General features: G+C 35.0%; 1 protein-coding gene across 2 annotated transcripts in view; it reads right to left on the reverse strand.

Moving 5' to 3' along the window:
- TENM3 (teneurin transmembrane protein 3) overlaps positions 1–23,874 on the reverse strand; it is a 960,849-nt gene that overhangs the window by 585,263 nt on the left and 351,712 nt on the right. For both annotated transcript variants that reach the window (XM_079305926.1, XM_079305927.1), the window contains exon 4: positions 4,883–5,040. The gene's annotated coding sequence lies outside the window, so the exon portion shown is untranslated. The remainder of the gene's footprint in view (positions 1–4,882; positions 5,041–23,874) is intronic.

The following is a 23,874-nucleotide window of genomic DNA, read 5'->3' on the forward strand; positions in this document are numbered from 1 at the left end:
TCTGGAAGCTGTATTGATTTCCATTACTGCTGCAAAAGCAGTGCAAAAGAATGAGGAAAGCCCCTATATTTTATTTCAGTTTCTATTGAATCTAACAAGTGGGAAGAAATCGTTTCGGGACTTTTTTGGTACCACTAACATGATTGATGTCACCCAGCTACAAACAAATAAATGACCAACGGATGAGGCTTCTAACTTCTCCAAGTTAAGGTGTGGAACCTGCTGAACTTTTTCCAGTCAGACATGTAAACTATGAAATAACTTTACAACATGGCCCATAAGGTATGATTTCTTAGCATATTTCTGTGGGAAACATTATGCATTGTAGATTTTAACTACATGGGGTTTTCTACCTATATCATATGACCAATGAAAAAGCAAAAAATTATCAATGTTCATCACATTATTGAACATTTCCAACTATTTACAGTATCTTTGATTTTGAGCTTTGTAGCAGAAGAATATAATGTGAGGTCTTTCACAAACTTGTATTTTTGTCTTATAGACTTTGCTTCTGAAGATGGGGCAAAAAATATAATTAAATGCAACTTTTTAAAAAGCATTAGTCCAAAAGATTAATTTGAAGTACTCTATAAATGATGTGCCTTCTGAGGTGTCAATAAGGAAGAATGTGAAAAAAAAAAAAATGTTCTCAAAAAGTAAAGATGATAACAAAGCCTACACTAAATGCAAGACTCCAAGCTAAGGGTAATTTCACAAAGCCCTTTCTTTTCATTGGACATAATGGGACTACAATTCAAACAAAGAATTTAGGGAGCCTTTGTTCCTCAGAACAGTATGTTTTCTGTTTATTTTAAGAAGGAATGGTATCAAAATAGCATCTTTCAAATCTCTCATAAACAACTGTATTCAAAGGTTATTTGCAATAGAAATCTAAGCATAAACAGAAAATGCTTTTTTTTCTGTGATAGCCTTTGCAACCAAATAGTTTACTGGAGGAGCAATTAGGTATAGAAAAATTATAATATGCATTTTTAAATTTAGAATGTAATATTTTACAGTTATGGCAATATGATAGTGAATTGTTTAAATTACAGCATAATAATTCATTCCTGCAGCATTCAGTGGCACTAGGCCTTTGGCCTCTTGCCTAACAATTCACTAGACAAGAATTATTACATTGTAATTCACACCCTGTCATGCCTTATTGCTTAATTAAAGCATAACCCTTCATGACATGACAAGCAATTTGATTGTTACCATAATAGATTATTATCCCACCTAACTTAGTTTTACAAACCATTCTTTCATTTTTTTTTTCCTTTGTACATGCACAGAATTACCAGTCTTTACCTGTAAAGTGTGAATAGGTTTAGGAAGAATAGCTAATAACACAAGGTTGTTTTTTTATTAGAACTATTGCTTGAGTAAACTTGGGCACTTTTTTCTTACCCATTTTTCTTTGGGAATTAAATCCTGCAACACTTGGTAAAGCTATTGAGATTCATGTCTTCTCAGATTAGGTGGCTGCCTATATTTTATTGCTGACTTAGCTTCCTAAATGATAAAGTTATATTATTTTGATGAATTCTAACGTGGTACTAAAACAACAATGCAGCTGATGTTACAATGTCCTTCAAATTCCAGACAAGGAAATTGCCAGCTTTAATTTGTTGAAATACAGCAGTTAGCTACTCTAACATATTTATGTAATATGTAAAACATATTTTTCAAAAATACCTCTTTGAATCACTTTCTTACTAAGGTCTCTCCCTCTTTTTATTTCTCAGACTGAAATGTGGTAATATAAAAAAAATAACCTATTGCTATTAAAGCACATCTGATTTTAACAAAAAATAGACCAGGTGAAATACTTCTTTTGTAAAAAGTCAATTACAAAACACATTGATGTAAGAAAACATTATTCCATGAGACAGAAATGGAAAAAAATATATCAACAGCTGTGAAAACACACTTTAATATTCCAACTTGCATTCAAAATATTTTAATTATTAATTAAAATTTTATTAATGGCTTCACATGCGCAATACAACACAGCCATTTGGCTATAAATAATCCTTTGTCTTTGGTGACTACGAGTTCAAAATTAAAATGTGTAAACATGGAACTCTGAAGATTTGTGTGAACAAAACCCTGGATTTCTTGAGAAGACATATAGGAAATGCATAAAACATGCATACAAAACAATTTTAGCAAGGAAATTATATACCCCACCTAATAGATGTTCTACCAGTTTCATATAATATCAAGGTGCAATTTAATGAGGTTCCACTGAACTCTCTATGTCTTCAAGGTGACTGAGTTGTCCCTGGAACTCTCTCTGCTATAACTATAAAATGTCTATGATGTGACTGTGATATAACTGAAACAGCTGCAGTCTTTGATCATATGCTGGCAGTTTATGTACAGATGCAGAATGTGTAATAAGGGCACACTTTATTAACTTGACTGATGTTCTGTTATTTTACTGGTTCCAAAAGCCAAAGGAGACTAGGCTCCACCATGCTACCCTGAGAATAATTTATTGTTGCAGCTATTCAAAATGAAATACCTATCATTAATGTCTAATTGATTACCAAAAGTAAGAGGCATACATTGGCCTCAGTTGATCTGACATTTGGTATGAACTTTAAAGCTGCTGTTATAGCTAGAACTATTATTTAGAATTAGCACAAAATACATTTTAACTACAGTTTAAAACCACTGCCAGCACTCTGAATGTATGCATATATTTCCTGTTAATAGCTATTACTACATATATACAGTCCAGTGAAACTTACAGTGAGCTTTTACCATTTCTTAAGTATAAAATTACACAAATTCTGAAGGGTGATAATAAAGTTAGACCTTGACATGCTAGTAGCTGTATTATGCTGTACAAAAGCATCTTTGCTCTCCTTAACAAGTTAAAACATCTTTTGGTTCTACCAAAATGTTTTAAACAATTCATCTTTATCAAAGTAGGCAAATTAGAGAGAAGACAATATGCACTCTAATTTGGCTGAGAAAAATTTACTTAAAACCTACATATATTGCCTCATGCATGTAATATGGAGATTCACAATAACATTATAAATTCTGGGTAAATATAAAAAATTGCAATGGGTTACTTTGGACAAAGAGTTATTTCCCAAAGAAAATGAAATTAACATTCTCATAGACTGTCTAGCAGTAATTTTGCACTAACCCTAATAGTATAAATTTATTCTAGATCTGAAGAACATTTTAAATAAACCCTTTTCTAATTATTTATTTTTAAATTCCTTTTTTTCTCTAGCCTTCATTTGTATCTCTGTACTCTTAACTTTGACTTTGTCCTTATACTTTTATTAGAAGAAATGAATAGGCTTGGACCCTTAAGTCATTCTGTACCCATACCCTCAGTTTGCTTTCTTCTGTAACCTTGCACAGAAAATACAAATTTTCTGAACCTTTTCAGGCACAAAGGGGATGTTGCAAAATAATTGTACTGCTTTGATGGCATAGTTCTCTTCCTTATGTAATCTTTGCTTCAGTTTTCTTTACAAACCCTTTCTCTATAACCTTTATACAGCAGTAGAGGGGTAAAATATCTCAGAAGTTAAAGAGAGCCTGGCCCTCACAATATGCATGTTTATACTTTTCCCATGGATGCCTTAGTCCAGATACAAACAGCTAGATCTGTTTCTATTCCAGTTTTAAGCATATGTCAGTAAGCATTTATACTTTAATCTTCTTCAGTACAGACATTCCTCAAGAAAGTCTAATTCCTCTAGCCCTCAAGATTAACCCCCCCGATTAAACTGCTGGCTCCTTTTTAGAATCAATCCTAAAAGATTCTGAAACACATCCCCACACCTTGAATACTTTCCATTTCTAGAAAAAAGCAGAGATACCAGCTAAATCTAAAATATAAACATTGAAATGGAACAGATTTATTTCATGAAAATCTGATGCCTATTTAATAGCTATTACTACATATATACAGTCTAGTGAAACTTACAGTGAGCTTTTACCATTTCTTAAGTATAAAATTACACAAATTATATTTTTTGTAACGCACCAGAAATTAAAGCCGTAAATAAGGAATAAATAAGATAAAATGTTTTAAGTTATCCAGCCAAAAAAACATTGACAGGAAAGTTTTCTGAGACTGAGTATCTTATTGTACCCTGAATTACTTTTTAAAACATAGATAAATTTTTATGTAGGCATAGGTTTGGCCTCCTTTCCATTTTCCCCCCTCTTGACTGCTTCTTGTACTTCCTATATACCATTTGCAATGCAATTGTTCTGCCAAATATCTCCGATAGCTTCCAACATTTTTTATTCCTTTTCATCTACCTATGTTCTTCTCAGTACCTTTTTGTGGGCTTTAGCTCAGATGAGAATATTGGACTTTATGCAATGACTTTGTCTTAACTGACCCCAGAAAAATTTGCAGTTAAATTACTCACAAAGAAAAGTTTATTATTAAAATATAAAATTAAATCTAGAAAAGAATAATTGCTTTACAGGTATTATAAAATCTCTGATCACTGTGGGTCAAAATTAAGAAAACACTTCCAGATAGGCCACTACTCATCCATTGAAATATCTTAGTTTAGCACCACACTTCTGTTCAGAAAATATATATTGCTATGCAACACTATTTGTGATAGTGACTGCCTTATGACTTGTTTTTTAAGACTTTATAAGACTTATTTTTTAATATTGAATATTGTGCCATTAGTCAACTGTTTATGAATTAACAAAAACTCCATACTTTTCATATTAAAACAAATCTTATCTGAAATCTGAAGAGTTGACTCCTATAGTTAAAAATATTCCATAGTTCTGCAAGATTTTTCACCCTCCCTCCCAACCCTCAGGAGAATATAGATGTCTGAAAAATAACTATTATGCTCATTTGTTCTCCTACCTTTTCTGATGAGCTGGCTGCAGAAAAGTGTATAAATGGAAAGCTCAATTAGTGCAATTTTTGTATCCTTGGATGTCAATCATGACTTTTGAGAGGTGGGACTTTCAGGATCTCTGTGCATTAATTAAGAGCTCATCTCAGAAGAGTAGTCATTACACCTAAGGACGAAAAATAAGTTTTAATTAGAGTCTAGAAGACAGTGTGCCATCTATTTATAAAACTAGTTCTTTAGTTAAAAATGAACAGCTATGGGACTTTATTAGTAACAATGCAAAGGCCATAAATCTACTTCTTGCCCTTCAGAAGGCAGAAATACTCCTGTGTTTTTGGGCCTCCCTGGAAAAACAGGACAAGTTCTGCAATATGTGCACACCACTCAGATTCCAGCCAGGTTGCATGAGTGCCAACATGATTATTAGACCTTGTGAAATTGCTGATGCTGGCCTGATGTTGAGGGACAGATATTATATAGCTGAAGTTAGATTGTATTTCCCTTTCCTAGCCCAGACTCTTTGACTGTACATGCAAGAGGCAAACCAAGGCAAACTCAGCAGAGGGGGCAAGTGGGGATGCACAATGCATCAGAGTAATTCACCACTGATTCAACAGCTGGGCAGCTTTGGCTGGCCTGACACATGCCAGGGCTCCAGAGAGTTTACCAGCAAGCTGGGCTAACCAGTGTCAGCTGCCCAAGAAATATTTCCTCTTGGCAAGACTTATCTGAGGACAATCAAATATTCTGCCTAGGATTCCTAAGGGAAATAAAATATCTACAATTATTTATATATTTTTAAATTAAAGGTAGGAAAACAAATTTTAAGAGCTGGTCTGGAAAATAAACATACCAGCTAATAACTCAGGCATGAAAAGGAGTAAAACTTAGAGAAAAAAATAAGTTTACATTCCAGAGAACAAGAAAAAACTAACTTGTTTGGCTATGGCTGAAATAAGAAATATAATGTATTAATAATAATAATGATAAAAAAATCAAACTAGAACTAAGATTGCTCTAGGAAAGATGAGAAAAGATAAAATAGCAAGCTCCAATGTGAAAATAAAGAAGAAAAAAGAGTCATAAATTTCACTGTCACAAATATTGTATTTTCTTGAAGGACACAAGTTAACATATACTCTAAAATTATATAAATAATAGCAATAATAATTATAAAGGTTATTGCAAGGAAAAAGAGGAGAATGGGAAGACGTGAAAAGGAGAATGAGATTTACTACATATCCAGGAATAGTAGAACAAGTGTTATGACCTTCTTAATTGCTATTATGTTTCATGGTCTTTTACTAAACTCTCTGTAAATATGTTTAAGAGACAGATATTTTTTCTGTAACACTAGTTTGAGAAACACATACTATAAATTTCCAATATAATCAATGTACCTGAGGAGTAATAGAAAACAGCACTGAATTTAACAGCAAAAAAGCACTAGCTATTGCTCATGGATTATTTAATTTTTTTTATTCTAAATAACAGTGAGTGATGAAATTAACATTATAGTGAGAGAGCAATCAGTCTTTTAAAGATATTAATAAAAATTTGGATAATAATTTATGCTAATGGCATTCAGAAAATGTATGGTAATACCATTAATAAATATTTTTAATATTTCATGCCCAAATGTAATTTTATATTTGTAAAACAATCATTTCTTGTAATAATTTCTTTTTGGAGCCACAAATTGTTTTCTAGGGAGTAGGCACAGAGAACCTCTCCAGAATGCACTGACATGAAATGTTACTGTATTTACTGGGAGATTTCAGTGGACTGCTTCAGGTTATCACATATGTTGGCAGTACACACCAATACACTCTTGAGAATGTTAATACTGAAAGTTGCTACTTAAAAGTTCAACTTTCATTCTGAAAAACAGAATATATGCTATTGCTATGGATATATGCATACTACAAAATCTGGTCATATTCTCAGTAGGTCTAACCTATTTTTCACATGATAACAGATTTCAGGAAAGGCCATGTTTAATATTGGCTGGCATTATGGGTAGGTTGTTTTAAATGAAAAGAAAAAGGAATTTATCCAGGGCTTGTCACTTGTATTTTCTGAAGTAAAATCCTGAATCTTGCTATCTGGGTTTCCTACTAGTAACATTTAACACATTTCTTGTCAGCTGCTTCTCTTGATTTAGAGGACAGAAGAGATAATAAATACACTAAACTACAGAAGAGACACAGAACCTTTGTTCCTCTGAACAATTATATCAGTTTTTATAATGGTTTAATTTGTTGTTATTCACAAAGGACAATGCCAACAGCTGAAGCAGAGGACTACCAAAGTACAGATTGCATGTTAGCAGCATGGTGCCTTCTCAGTCCTTCGTGTTTCCTAGTTTGCCTCTTCTGAACTCATACCCCAATACACTGTTTTGGAAGCCAGCCATAAAAGAGGCTAGCTCAGACAATAAAATCTGGGTGATCTATTGAACTGTGACTGAGATTTGTGACCTGCCTTAAACTGAATCAGATTCAACTACAAGACTTCTTACAAGCAGCTCTCACCAAGAGCCTGGCAGAATGTCAACACAGTTGTACTAAACATTCGACACAAAACTTGCTGAGAGCCACATGGTATCATGTATTGTCATGGAAGCAACTTAAAGCTGGATTAATTCACAGGAAAAGAACACGAAAGAATACCAGTTAGAAAATGCTTCTTACAGTGAAGAATATTATATAGCAATTAAATTATACTGAAGAGAAAATCAAAAAGAGGAACAATAGTAAAATTACTTCATGCACCCTCCCGGCCAAATTTAAGCCTTCATTGAACTTTGAAAATTTGATGCCTTGTCCAAAATTTCCCCTGTGGTCAATAAAGAAAGGGAAAGGCACTTCCAGATATCAAACCAGACTTAAAAGAGCTTCCATCTTTACACTTGTAGTGGGAGTGTTAATCACACACTTAGACATGTTGGTGAGTACTTATGTTTACTTAATCTGCATCCTAGAGTTTGATTTTCAGTGGTGTCTAGTAAATAAATTCCAGCGCAGCATTGAACATTTATCTGCACATTTAGATGCTACTGGAGATATGGGCAGGGATTTCACAGTTCCTCTAACTCTATCCAAATGCTGATGGGCAGTACTGTGCAGAGGTCCTTATTCCTATTGATCAGTGTCTTTCCTGCTCTCTACCACAAAAGTAATAACACAAAAAATACTAATATTTGCCTATTTATACTGAATTGTAGTCACTGTTTCTCAAATGGTTAATACTTTAGTCTTTGGGGAAAAAAAAGATTATTTTTATCCTGCTTTAATATTTTTATTTTTCTTCAAAAAGAGACCAGAACAATGAAAGTATTTTGATTAATCTACCACCATAGATTTGTTCTTTCCTCCAGTTAAACTAATATTTTAAGAAAATTTCTGAGTCTCCTATAAAAAATAAACTTCAGTTTATTTTTTGTGTGTGATCAGAGCTAAGAAGTCTATAGCAAACATACTTAGCTTTCAATCTAGAAACAGATTATGGGGTTGGAAATGGAGAACCACAGTTTATTCTTTGTTAACTGATGAAACATTTAACTGATTAGCCTTGAAAAATAAAAAGAATCTGAAATTCAACCTGAATATCAATGTGTTCACACACAGGGTGGAGATAAGCCAATAAGCTTTATATATATCTTTTAACCCCATGGAACATTTCTTATCTTTAGTAGTTTCTGCTGAAATTGTAGTGACCACAGAAAAATATTTATGCAAGAACTATATAGAAGTATATAATAAGGAACTTGAAAATATAAAAGTATAAAGAAAAATAAATTAAAATTTAATTGAAAATAAGTAGTAAAATAGGAAAATAAGCAGAGGACAATTTCTCCATGGCCAGCACTTCCTATAGACGCAGGCCTCTTCCTGAAATCCATCCATTTATCACACAGCATCGGAGTCACTTTGAAAAGGATTCCATTGTAGTCAGCAACACCCAAATTGCAAACAGAAGTTATTAATCAGACAGTACTACCTCAATGTTTTCTACTGTCAAGACAACAACCATCGCTGACTAATGAATAAGGGAAGAGTTTGCTCTAATATAAAATACACCCTGTATTTGATAACTTGGGTTTCAGCATTTTGCTGCCTCATTTTGGTACACAATAAATCTTTTTATTTGTCAACTTTTTCTTATCTCAATTTCTGTTTTAGTTCACAGGACTACAGCAGAAAATAGACAAATTATATTTAAAAATTTTCTATTCTTCATTATTGATTGGGAATTTTTTTAAATATATTTTTTTTTATTCTAGTCTTAAAATTTTAAAATGTGAAGAAGTTAAAACATAATGGTATTCATTATAATATAAAAACGCTTATTAATTTTGAGAAACAGAGAAAGCAATATTTTAAAAATATTTAGTGTTCTTTAACTGGGCTACCTGATATCACTACAGCTTGTTGGATAAAACTGCTAGAAAACAAAATCATCACAGAAAAAAATATAATATAGACATTTCAAGAGTTAATAAGATAAGGAGAAGAACTAATTACAAAAATTGTCTGCCTGATTTCAGCTTGATTAATAGGTTTCTTTAACTTGTTGGAATTTTATGATTAAAAAGAGTATTAAAAGGTTAGCAAAAATCTCACAGAAAGGAAGGGATTAAGGTAGCACTGGAAAAATGATGCAGGAGTGATCCTGAGAATGCAACATGGTTGTGCAGAAAAAATTGAGGTTAAAAATGAAGTACTTGGGTTTGCCTAAATTTGAGAGAATAATATGTTTTAAGCAACATCATCCTTACTTGTATAGAGTCATGCTGCCATGCTCATAGAATGGTTTAGGTGGGAAGGGACGTGAAAGACCACCTAGTTCCAACCATGGGCACCTTGTTGGAACCTCTTTCATTTAGAGAAGGAAGTTATGATCCTGAAAGTATTTCCAGAAACCTCCTAGAATGCTAATGCTCTGTGATGCTGCCCCTTTAACAGATACTGGGGTAGTTGAAGTGCCCCATGAGAGCCAGGCCTTCTGTACACAGGACTGCTCCCAGCTGCTTGTAAAGGCCTCATACAAGTGGTATTCCTGGTCAGATGGCCTGTAGCAGACCCTCACTACAGTGTCACCTGTCCCTGCACTCCCTTTATCCTGAGCTAGAAGCTTTTGGCAAACTCCTCATCCATCCCCAGGCAGAACTCCATGCACCCCAGCTGGTCATTAACAGAGAGAGCAACACCACCACCTCCTGGCCTCCCATATCTGTTCTTCCTAAAGAGTCTATATCTTTCCATTCCAACATTCCAGTCACAGAAGCCACCCCACCACATTTCTGTGATGCCAGTAAGATCATATCCCTACAGGCATGCACATGTCTAAATCCTTGTCTGTTACTCATGGTACTTGGTCTTCCATAGAGGCATCTAAATTGTGTCCCCAGTGAAGCTGACTTACTGGCTGAAACAGTGGAATTGCTTTGTGCTCTTCATGTGCTCTACTGCTTCCCAGACACCTCTACAGGCTTCTGAGCATCTATTGCTGGCACTGGAATAAATTGGTAGGAGTGGAATGGATAAAAATTCCCTTTCCCTGGGAAGTTTCATTTAAAGTCTTCGTCATCTTGTCAAATGTATGAATGAAGATGCTGTTGTCTTCCTCTGATAGATGAGCTCCATCAGCCCCCAGCAGACCAGGTTTCCCAAAGTGAATCCCATGGTGTAACAGATAAACCCCCAGCTGTGTCACCATTTGTCAAAGAGTCAGCCAGCTCTTTCAAACCCCTTTCCTCTGACTAGCAGGACTGATGAAAAAAACTACCTGTGTTCCAGATTCCCTTACTGGTGCTTCCAGGATTTTGTAATCCTTCTTGATACTCCTCAGACTGCTTCTGGCAGCATCACTGGTGCCCATGTGAAAAAATGGCAGTGGATAGTAGCCAGGAGTCAGTATATGGCTTTATAGTCTTGGTGACATCCCTGATGTGAGCAGCACACCTCTCTAGAGAGCACTTTGAGCTGCCACATGGGTGCCTCCATAGCTCTCAGAAGTCACTATTTAGTACCTGTAGCCTCTTCTTAGCTGCAATGGTTGCTGCACAGGGAGCAGGTTGGACTGCATTACTCAGCCCCAGCAGCTCTCCTGAGGTGATGGGTCTTTCCCCTTCAGTTTGCAGAGCAGTGAAGGGGTTCTGTGAGGGCAGCTTAGGCTTCAAGGAAGTCTCTTTCTCCTGCTGGTCCTTGCCATTGCAAGCTTCCATTCTTATGTATTACTGGCCCCTTTCCTACTGTGTGTGTGCTGTTGGGGGAAGTTTTCAGCTGTTTGGCTGCAGGCTCTGCATTCCCTGCAGACTGTACTTGGAAATAGCTATTTAACTCCTTCTCAGCCTCCCTGATGTTATATAGCCTTATCACCACCTCCTGCAGCTCAACCACCTGCATGTTCCACTGACCTGGGCAAGTGAACCTATTGTGATCAACCTTTCCTGTACTTGTGATGTGTTTCTGCAGGGAATGGATAACACGTCTTTTTAGGGAGATACTCTTTGTAACTTTGATCTTTGTCACAAAACCTTACAGAAATGTGTCACTGAGACAAAATCAAAATTTACAGTTGGGCTCACCAGGTTCACCCTATCAGAAAAGGGAGCAGTGTCCTACTATGAAGACTAAGAACAGTAAAGTAAAAGAAGAAATGGTGGCATAGTCTATCTGAAAAAAAACTTATAAAGGTTGTATAAAGGATGAATAAGGCACTGATTGACACGAAACTGGAGCATGGCTTCAGTCTGAAGTTAGGTCAACTGCCATATTCCATCCTGCCAAAGTGTTGGTAAGGTTTGTTGCTTGAAATAGAATCCTGCAAGACAGATTGGGGAAGAGACCACAGGTGCAGCTTGCCCCTGTACTGTCATAACAATAAATAAGGTTATCTGTCATGATCAAACCATCTGGAGAAGTCCTTTATACTGTACTGAATAGATGTTGTACATAAGGTTACAAAGAGTGCTTAAAATAGCACTGATTTGCAAGGAGTGGTCTGTGTTCTATAATTAAAGACAGTACAACTATAAATGTGCAGGCAAAAATTGTAGGAAGATTTTTAAGGGGATTTTGGTACTAATGATTTTTAAGTGATGATACACAATTTTAAAAATGAAGAACAGATGACTGTTCAAAATGCTATATACTGCAGCAGTCTAGTACTGAAAGCAGTGATCCAGACATCAGTGTCTGAGTATTTATTCCTTTTTGGAGAAGTTATTTAAAACAGAGGCTGGTTTCATCATCATATATCAACAAGTTATATTGCAAGAAAAAATATCTACCCTGCAAGTAGCAATACAAAGCCCAACAAACAATTCTATCCCTCTCTTGCTAGTATGGTATACACTTAAGCTTTGCAGTTTGGGGTATATATGGAAATCCAGATAATCACAGGATTACCTATGAGGCAAAATTAATTACATCTAAAAAGAACAGGATCTGGATTGAGCTGTAGCCTTGACCTATCTTCCTCCTTCTGCTATAGAGCACAAAAGGTATGCTAAAGGACTTTTTTCCCCAGAAACCTGAATGATCATTATGCTTACTTTTCTGATGTAGTGCATGCTTGGCATGCTCCCTAAACATCATAATATAAAAATAAATGATAGGTATAATTTCTTTCCTGAGAAGCAGACAGGTAGATTGAGAAATGTTATGTATCATTTTGAGTCTACAGCAAGTGCAAGTGAAACCAGCACTGAAATTAATTCCAGTTCCTTTGTTTTCTCCCTTATGACTTCTCTTTTCACAGACTCAAAATCCCCTTATCTTCACAGATATAGAATATGAGGGACCACAACACATTTGGTATTCTTAGAAAAATCTGCCTGTTATCTCTTCTCCACATTAAGTCCATTTCACTGCAAAAAGCTCCTGTATCAGCATTTCTGTTTACAATCATAATGTTGCTGCAGCCAACTAAAAACTTTTTTGAAAGTAGTTCTTCGTCTCTTTCTATAGCTTTCTGCTCTTTCCCCAATAAATCTGGCACATTTCTCTGCAGCACCATCTTTTTGTGGGCTGCAACATATGGGGATTAATAACATAGCACAAGACTGCAATTTTTAGCCTAGCCTTTCCTGTTCAGCTTCACAAAATCGAGGTGACTGCTGCCTACCTTCAATGACCCTCACAGACAAAAAGAGCACCTTGTTAGAGAACATTTTCTAACAGATGAGCAAACCTTCAAAACAAATATGATGTCTTCAAACACATAAACACATCTCACCCCCTTAGATTAAAAAAAAATGCAGTTTAACACAGCTTAACTGTTGGAGCTTTGCCTAAACAGTAAACCAGAGAAGACTAGCAAATTAGCACTTCCCCTCTTGGGCTGGCTGGCTGGCTGATACTTTAAGGGGAAGAAAGTAAAGACCTCATCAAAGTAGTTTTTCTTCATTAAGAAAAACAAGCCAGGGTAAAGTAATACCATTAGAGTGTTTACAGATATCAAAAAGGAAAACAAACAGAACCAAAAAAAACAACAAAAAAATACCGGACTTGCAGTAGGGCCATTTACTGCAATGTAATGCAGTAAGGTTTCTTAACATCTATGGGAGCATATGCCCATCTCCCCTTCTGGGCCACATCTGTATCTCAAGCATCCACTTTCTGGAATCTGAAAATTCCACCCTTTTTTCCTCTATTTTCATTTTTTGTTTGTGTGGTTTTTTGGGGTGTTTTTTTGTGATTTTCTTGATTGTTGATGGTGGGGTTTATTTGTTTAGATTTTTAAAATCCATTTTCACCTGAGTATTGAAATGGAGGAAAAATTATTAACTTTCATAAGATGTAGAGTTGTACATGCCACTTTTACTGACAATTTTTATAATTAGTCTAGGCAATTCTGATTAAATCCCCTTTGATTTTTGAAAAATATCTTAACTGAAATACTTTACTAGAATAAAGTTTAGATTGAGATTTCCCCCCCACCCCCATCTCCTTGAACTGGGCACAGAAGAAGCTCGAAGACATTGGCACACAGCCTTCCAGCAGTACTGTGTTCTCCTCTGGCTGCAGAAATATCTTATAGCAAAACATAATCTATACCTTGTGGTAGAAAGCTAAAACATTTGAGTAAAGTTGTTGCTACTATCCTCTACTCATGCACATTAATGCCACAAAGTTTGGGAATAGTATTTCACCGGCAAATTAGTAGCAAACTTAGTGCTTAAAAATTATTTTAAAAATTACTTCTTATCATAAATATGTTTTGTTTAATTCCTATTGTTGATAAACATGGTCACAGCCCAAAGTCAAACTGGTACTCTGTTAAATTTATGCCTTTGAAGCATCAGTGCTTAGTGGGGAGTTTTCTGAAGGCTTGGGAAAGTAGAAAAAAATGTCATCTATCTAACTTTACAAAAGTGTTCAAGTTGAAGTTGGCAATCATTTTTATAGTGACAACCCAGCTGTTGACAGTCAAGTACCATGCTTCTGGTTCAGAGGCTACTTCAGCTTTATGAGTCATGATTAAGGACAGCATCACTTTCTGTTGCAAAGCAAATGTGGCTAGAAGATATTCACTAGAATGTCAGTGTTACTTTCCTGTATGCTGTTTATGTATAGCCCACTGTGTCTAAAGTAAAGCAATCTGAACAATGATGGTGAAACTATATTTTTAGCCAAGTAATGACCTGCAAAAGTATCTCCTCCTCATTTTTAGAGACAAATTTGTAAACTGTCTTATAAGAAAATTGAAATAAAAATAACCTCAAAGGGTGTTCAGTCTCACTAAAGCAGCATCCTTGTGTACCATAGAGTTATATAACATTCAGTTTTCTATTTGCAGCGTTAAAGGTGCAAAGAAATAGTGAAATAACAAAATTATATCTCTGATTGCCTATGTCCTGTAGCAAGTGTGATAATGTTTTTCTCTGTGCATGACACTGCTTCTGCTTACTGTACGTAACTAAGGAAAGTGTTAACCATACTAAACTTTCTGTTGATAATTCTAACAGGCAGGCTTGATTTCTACTTTAAAATATCTATGTACATATTTGTTATTACACTTCTCTTATTCAATCATTATCTAAGTGAACAGAGTGATCTTCATCAAGACAGCTTGTATTTATCACACTTCATGTATTTAAATTGTATGTCACCCTGTTAAGTAAAGTCCAAGGAAATTCTTGATTGATTCTGAAATTAACCATATGGTTATCTAGCATGTCAGCAGAAACTAAATTCATTACCAAAATCACTTTTATATAATTAATATTATTAACTAGAATTGTTTTAATGCTTATTCCCTGTAGTCTTTCGTTGAGTTAAAATGGCAATGGTAATTTAGTGGTCACCATTTGTAATATAACCAAAGCTCACTAGTGTATGAAAAAGGGCACAAATCCCAAAACAGTTCATAGAGCTAGTTTTCTGACATCTAGACTGAAATAAAACATGATTATGATATTATGTAATCATGTATCTTTTAATGAAACTCTAAGAAGTGAAACCAAGCTTTTACTTACATGCTGTCCTTCCCACCAGAATAAGGATAAGGGTAGGAAAAAAAATAAACCTAATATTTTTCACAACAACACCTAACTATTTTCAGTCACCTTTTTATTCTTTAGGAACAGGAAAGGCTCAGACCAATGTAAGAATAATTGCAAGGAGTATTACTGCAGCTGTAAAAGCAAACTCTGAAAAATGAGATTTTTCTTTCTTGGGTATCTGCATTTTGATATATTCCATATTTGCATGATCCTATACTGTTTTTCCCAAAACTCTTCTGCCTCACTGAGCAAGGATGTGCTCTGGGCATGAATAGGGAACATTCATGAAGGGCACTGCTAGTCATTAGATCCCTCTCAGATTTCTGGCAGAAGTTGCAAAGTGTGAAATAAAGGAAGCAGATGCTATCAAAAGGATTTGTCCATGTATTAAATTTTTGCTATGTAGAAATGGATTCCTATAATAGACTTCCTGGGTGCTGCACATCCCCTAAAATGTATTCTCAAAGTTGATACCAGGTGGTGTATTTCCTGTTTCTGAGTCTGAGGAGCTGGCTTGAAACTTAATTGTCCATTTGCAGAATGATGAAGACTCACAACTTCAAACATTTCTGTGGTTGTAATATCAAGCTATGGCATGAACATAGGCCTATATGATTCTGATTTTCTGCATAAATAGGGCTCAGCATCCTAAACTGCGTACTCAGATCACTGGATTCTTTTACTTTAGTCCCTAATTGCTTGATTCAGAATTTTAGCATAGCTTTAAAACAGTATAACTTCCTGGACTTCTGACTCTTGCTGAAGTTTTTAACTTCAAGATAGGGACTCAAAATTCTCAAATATTTCTGTCTGTGACATAGTTAAAAGGGAAACATTAACTTTTCACTAGCTTGCATATAGATAGACAGACTCAAGACTGACCTGTAGCTCAAGATGGAGTGTATGTGCTGCCAGCAAAAGAGCACAAGAGCATGATGCAGGGCCAGCTCCTGTGCAATGCCATCAGAATCACAGTAGAGGTGACAAGAGCACATTCATAAAACCATAGTGGACTTGGGGACATTGAACCATTGCACTTTCTGGAATAAGTCTGAATAAGATATATGAGGATTCCTTGTAAATAACTGATATTACTTCTGTGTCCCTGCCCCATCCATCTGCTCTGGCTCCTATGACAATTACAGATAATAATCTCCAGCCTCACAGGTGGGGCTTGAAAAATTGTTAGTCATGAGTGGAACTAATGAAATAGTGATGAGTACCATGCAAAAGCTCAGAAGGTAACAACTACATAGTCCAAAATGCCTTGGACCACTCTTTGTGCCAGGGTGATTAAAAAAGCTCTTGGTCATCCCAGCTACTCCTGTGATCCGAATCAGGGATGATCTGGAAAAAAAGAAGGAATCATGTAGCTGAAGATGGTAGTATTTGATATATAAAAATCACCTAGTTGAAATTTACATAGGCAAATTTAATTCTAGTATTTGTAACTCCTGATCACTTTGTTTTGGAACTTTGAAGTTCTGTTGTTTTAGCTGTTTTTCACTTTGCTGGCAACTCTGTACAAAGTTCTACATGATCCAACTTCCATTAAACCTATGCAACAAGAAAAAAAAAAGCAGAAATCCCCTACATTTCCTACATTTTGGGAAGCTACACAAGAGGAAAAAAAATTAGATTTTGATATATTTCTTATATCTTTGAGAACTGGTGGTGGTGCTTTATCAGGCAGACACCTACAGGTTTTTAATCACTAATCAATGTACTTCAAGCTTATTATATGTTTAGTCCCACTTCAGCTGATATGCTCATTGAATCATTGAGCATCTGGCTGGCATCATGGAATAAAACTGGATATCATGCAGATTTGAGAGTTATTTGATGGTCAAAATTCCGATATCATATTTTTTAAATGGTCATAACACTTCAGGGCTTTGGAACTAGCTTGGTAAACTGGCCAAAAATTAATAAGAAATCAGAGTTCTGTCAAGTTTCTCTTCTTGCTCTGCATACCATGAGGATATCAAGGCATGATGAATATATTGCTCAAAGAGTTCAAAACACATTGGGCAGTGCTGTTTGCATTCAAAGCTCACCCTGCACAGGGGTTTTCGTATTGTGTGTTCTGGCTGTATTGGCTGTCATGAAAACAGGAGATCACTTACTGACAACTCATTAAGAATTTTGACTCTAAAAAATATTTAATCTGCAAATAAATGTATTTAATTTATCAAATATTTGATTTATTTACCAAAACACTTTTTTGGAAGCCAATATAAATCCTTTTTTTCAAGCACGTTCAGTTACTTTTGAAAGAATGACTCCCTTAGTGTTCAGCTAATTGCTAAATGATATCTACTGTAGGAGAAACTCTTGTACAATGGCAGCAGAGGTGATTCTCCTCTTGCCTTTTGTAATTATTTGAGGTTTTTTAGTTTGTGCTGAGCAAGACTACAAGGATATGCAGTGTAGAATGTTACAAGATGGAAAGGTACAGAATCAAAGACTCAAAGACTTGCCTGCAGGCACCAATGCCCCCTGTTACAGCAGTTCATTTTACTTGCACAATTATGATGCTTGTTTGAGCCTGATAAGATTTCAGTGTACATCAGAGTGTTTCTATTTTATATTTATACTTTGTGACAGGGTATATCCATATGGAATGCAGAGGGCTAATTGGTTCATATCCTAATATGAAAAGGTTTGTTGATATCTCTTGTGATAAAACTGTTGTGCATTAAATTTCCCCTTATATAGGGGAAATATATATATATAGCTAAAGTAGTGAGAGAGGACCTGTTGCTGTGATGTTGCTAGGCTCTCATGGCATAGAAAACCCTCTTTAAGTGCCCTCTAAAAAATCATTTTAAGATGGAAAGGGAGGAGAGCGATAACACTGAACATTGAACAGATTCACATTAAGTTTAGACTTTGTCATTCTCTCAAAGCACTAAATCTGTATAACATATAACAAGACTTTGTTCTACATATAGTAGTTTTCAGTTTTCTGAAAATACATGTTCTAGTAGAATGTTCAAAAAAAGAATATAACTGACACTAAGTTTCTGTTAAAAGAATTCTGTCAAGGTAAAGAAGAAAGGAAACTAAAGAAGCTGTACATCACTGGTATGTGGTGTAATTAGCTGTGGCAGGTCTTTAATTGTCGTAGACAAGATGACAGAAGCTACTTATATCAGTTTTGTGGACTATTTATACACCAAAGTCATTATGACCCCTGAGCTTGTTTAAAAAAAAAATAATTAAATTTCACTAATTAATTCTCAATTTTTAGGCAGAAAGCATATCCTGAAGCATTTTTGACCAAAGTCTGTGATGCGCAAGTGAACTAAAGCTACCTAAAAGAAAGCTGAGAAATCCCTTTAGGAGAGGGAACACCACAGTAATGTAGAATAAATTATGATGGTACCTGTTTTTTGCTTCTTTGTGTGCAGGAGCTCTGATGGAAGAAGAGGGATTTCTACTTTTTCTTCTGTGAAAAAAATAAAAGTGGTTCAAAAAGTAACTGGAAGTGGTTAAAAATGGAAAAGCAACTTGCTGTTATTACAGTCTGATAGTTGCCTAAAATTGTTGTTTCCGGGTTATTGCAAATGGGCTTGGAATCTTTGGAAATATACAGTAAAAGCAATGTGTGAACATTAGAGGATGTGTCAGAAAGATTCCTGAAGCTGGCTGTAAAGAATTTTAATTCTGCTTAAGTAGCTCATATGTACAACATGCAACATGTATGTTTCTATTAAGAGACAGCCGGAATGCACAGAAGGGACAAGGATGACACGAAAAAGATGAGCATATTTCTGTGAACCTCAGAGACTGGGATGAAGAAAAGAAAGCAGTGTTGGCAGGGAGAATGGGATGATGCCAGGGAAGGGAGGATCCAAATGCCACTATCCATTTTGTACTACACACAGCTTCAATGGGGAACAAACTCTTGATAAACAGATCTACTATGGAAGAAAAGAGAGGTGTGAACAAAAGTGAACTAAAAGAACTGTGAAAAACTATGGAGAAACCAGAAACCAAGAAGTTGTAACTCCTGCAGATTTCAGAGATAGGATTCTTTATTGAGATAAAATCTTCATTACCTAAGGGGAAAATCTGAAAGCAATGCCACACACAGGGTGAATGTTCCAGAGTCTTTTGATCTGTCTTTTAGACACTTTTACAAAGAAAACTTTGATAGGCTCTTGATGTCCTAGCCAAAGATGTTACCACAAACTCTGAAATAATGAAAACAATTTTATTATCTATAGTTTACAGAGATAAAAGCCATACAGTTTTTTACAGTAATATATTTGCACATATACTTACTTCTCAGATTATTCTTGTGTTTCTTATATGTGATCCAGCAAGATAACTACCAAAATAATTATAAGAATGCTGGTGCCTGCATAAATTCCTATTTACTTAGAAGTCAGCAGGCAACCTCCAAATTCAAATTTACGCATCCCCGAACACATGATGTGTGTTGAGGGATCAGAATCAAATTAAAGCTCTAAGTCACAGTATCAGAAATGGCTATGAAAGCCAAGGCTGTTTATCCACTGAAGTTAGGAAAGATATATGTTAATAATCCAAAACTGAAAGAAACACTGAAAAAAACAGATTTTGCTTTATGGGGAAAAAAAGAAATACATCATGTTATATTATTTGCTGACAGAAACCTACTTATTCTATAATGCTGATGTTTATACAGTGGGGTTTTACTTCTACAGTTGTCTTTTGTATATGCTTTAAATGAATAAAATAGTCTTTACTACTACAGTACAGTAAAAGCTTCTTAAATCAATATACCCCTCAGAGAAATCTGATAGAAAAAGTGGTTATGCACTTTCTGTTTTATTTACAGTATAATTAAAGTAATTATTGTAGTTGTTACAGTAGTACACCTTTTATAATTTCATTGCTGAAGTGAGATCCTGGATAAATAATAGCTATCTAGTGCACTGTCTGGAGACATTATTTACTTTTACAAGCTATTGATTACTTTAGAATTCACAAAAGAAGCGAAACCACAAACTCACTTTCAGAGGACATCAATAAAGACTCTAAATAAATATTATGGCCAGGTACAGGTTCAGTGGGTATTTCTTACATTTAATACTATTAGTACATGTTTACAAATACATATGCAAACCACTTAATTTTTAAAGTACCATTTTTATGCCAATCCATGTCTATTTTTCATTTTTAGATAAGACTAACTTCTCCCTCAATGCCCTTCTTTGCATGTGTTTTTATCAACAAAAAGTAATTTCACAAGTACTTGCATCAGAAAAATAATTTTTAACATCTTCACTTTGTTTTTTCTCTGCAGTTCACACAAACCTGTTTTTCAATTGAGTGAACATGTCCTCAGCATGAAACAAAACTCTATATGACTGCAGTGAAATTACTCATATTTTTAGAGACAAACCAAGGCATGAAAGTTTTCACTGTCTGTCAATAACTTACAGAGTACTTGCCATCGACAGCTCATGATTTTAAGAGTTACCAAACTAGAATAAAGAAAGCTGCAGTATTTCCCTGTCCTGGGGATCTGATGCAACAAAATAATTGGTATAGCACTGGTAGGCCATTGTACTCTAAAAAGCTTAAAATTCCACCTGGTAAATAAAAAAAAGTGAGATGTTTCATAGAGGATCTTTTATACTACTCAAGTGAATTTTCCTGAACATGAAGATTCCAGCTGTGGATTTCATAGTGGGGGAAAAATAAAGGTACATAAAAGAAGAATCATGAATATTTTTTCACTTTCCTTGTAGAAATTATTTCATATAGTAAAATGTAATGCTTCTCCAAATACTTATTAAAATCTTTGATTGTAGTATCTAGTGAGAATAGAAAGAGAATTTCCCCATAATGTTCCCCTTTAAAAGAAATGCAGCTATTAAAATTTAATAGACAAAATATTTATCTGCTTTTTAGAAATTGGAGATCATGAACATAACTACTTTTATTTTGAACAGGTGATATTGAACAATTAAAAAAGGCATTTCTGCCACTGAATTTCTGAATCAAAAATATAAGAACATATTTATCTTGAAATATCTTTTCCCATCTGCCATTTCCATCAACATTGTGGTCATCATTTCCTTCTGTGGACCATACCCGTAAAAAATTACTTGGAGTAAAGCAAACTGATTTCCTACACAGAATGCGTTCAAAACCAGAATTCTTGAGAGAAATTGCATAGAATTCTGCAGCTCTTTGTACTTAACCAGAAAAGGTTGTAGTCCAAGGATTTATTTTCCAGGTGCTTGACAATTCACAGCAATTTTAAAAAGCTTTTTCTTTTTAAAGAATGTCAAAGAGTCCTATGTGTCTAAAAATGAGTTTTAGTTTATCCAGTTATTTATAAATCTTAATTGTTTACATAATTATAATTAATTTTTTTTTATATTCCCCTACATTTACTAATTAGTAGAAGTATAGTAAACAAGATTATGTTTGTGCATTTTTCATGGCCATAATTCTGGTTAGGGTTGCAGCAGTAAATTCAAAGCTAGGATTTCAGTTGTGCATTACAGAAGTTTCTGAATGGCACCTCTGACACTTGTATAGCACTAAGTACATCCAGACCCTTTGTTTCAGCTTGAGCAAATGTCAAACTGTCTCTGTTGAAATTTTTCTTCCTCTTTTTCTATGGTTTACCGAGAAAGATTTACCATGTCAGGACAGAGGGACAACAAAAATATAGCAAAATATTGAGCAAACATAGTTCCTACTGAAACACATAGTTCTCCAAATATGAGCAATTTTAGAGTACTATTTAATAAATTCTGAAGAAACAAACAAAATTTTCAATTATCCCACTCTTGTATAAATATCCACCTGGATGTGGTATGATTGCCATTCTGAAAATGTAAATTCCTTTCATGCAACCCAATCCTCTTATTAAGTAATAAAAACCATGTCATGCATTTTCTGGCTGAGCACATATTTGACACTTGGCACCCTCCAGGTCTCCTTATATATAATCTATTCATGTGTCCATTTTACACCTTCCCAAAATCTTAGCACTATTTCTATTTTTAAAATATTTCTTTGTAACTCCTCTCATATAAAAATTGCTCCTGAGGTCAGGGAACAATCTAGACAAAACTTTTCTCTAAAGCATTGGTTGAGTTCCACAGGCTTGGCAATGTTTACACATACTACCCTCTCCTGCATTCTGACTTAAAATTCCATCTGTACCATTAGAAACTTTAAAAGTTAGTCTCCAAAGTTAACCTATTATATACACTCAAATTTCATCCTATAACAATATGTCAATGTGCAAGGTTACTTACTAATAAGTAGCATTCTCTGCTTGTTCAAGAAGGTGAAGCATGAAACACAATTTTGACAGCAACAGCTGTACCTATGAAGGAAAAAAACTCAGCTCTGCAAAAATAAATTCACATCATTCATTACCATGTTATATCTCTTGTAAAAGTCTTCTAAGAAAGGCTGATCATGAATCTTGCTTCCAAGAGTGGAAGAGCTGTGGGGTGAGAACATTGGAACACTATGCTATAAGATGCTTCCAGACTTCTGCAAGTTACAGAGGACTATTTGAACTACAGAGAATTTGAGTATGAAAGGCAATCCATGGCAAGACATTCCATGTAATATAGACTCAATCTGCTATATTATACTAATTATGGTACTACACTTCTGTAATTTGTGTTTTTATCTGGGAAAAATTTTAGCTCTGCAGAACTGTATGCATGTATACAGGTATATATAAACCGCAAATAACCCACTGGACCAAGCTGATGTAGGCAGTCATACAAATGCTTCAGTTTAGATTAAGATGCCCTAAATTAGCCTTAGGAAATCTATGCCAGAAGCCATTATTAAAAAAAAACCCTTTTTAGTTCACCTCCCACCTTCATTCTTCCACATACTATAAATCCAATTGCCTTGGTGCCTATTGGATTTTTTTTTTAACCTTGACAACTTCTGAAGAATTAGCAGGTGAGAAATGCCAGATTTTTCATATTGGAATATATAAAAAGCAAAACAAAGAAGTCCAGACTCTCTGAACTCTTCTTGCCTCTCTCTTTTACACTATGTAAGGTTTTTGTTGATTTAATTCCTCCTAGAAATATGAGGTTCTTTGGAATGTTGCTTATGCTGCTTGACCGTAGGTTGAATGCTGAAAACAGTTAATGCACAGCAGAGACAATGCTCTATGATGCAAAATATAAACCTTTAACACCCCACTCCTCCAAATAAAAGCAAAGAGTAGAGCTTTTGAGTAAAACCGAATTTAGCAGTTGCTGCGGAAGCCAAGAGACATATATTAGAAAGTACCTCATTCTTGGTTTTTAGACAGTACTACCTTTCTTATTAAGTGGTGGAGAGAAATGTTGGCAGAGAATATTCTACTAGCAGATGGCACTTAAGTTGGAATTAAATACTGCAACACCATCCCATTTGGACACTATTCAAGAATGAATGCTTCCATGCAAGAAATTACTCAGTAAACCAGGACGTCTCAGGCTGGAAAAGAGATGGCTG

The sequence above is a fragment of the Erithacus rubecula genome (assembly GCF_903797595.1).
Source record: "Erithacus rubecula genome assembly, chromosome: 5".
NCBI classification, from domain to species: domain Eukaryota; kingdom Metazoa; phylum Chordata; class Aves; order Passeriformes; family Muscicapidae; genus Erithacus; species Erithacus rubecula.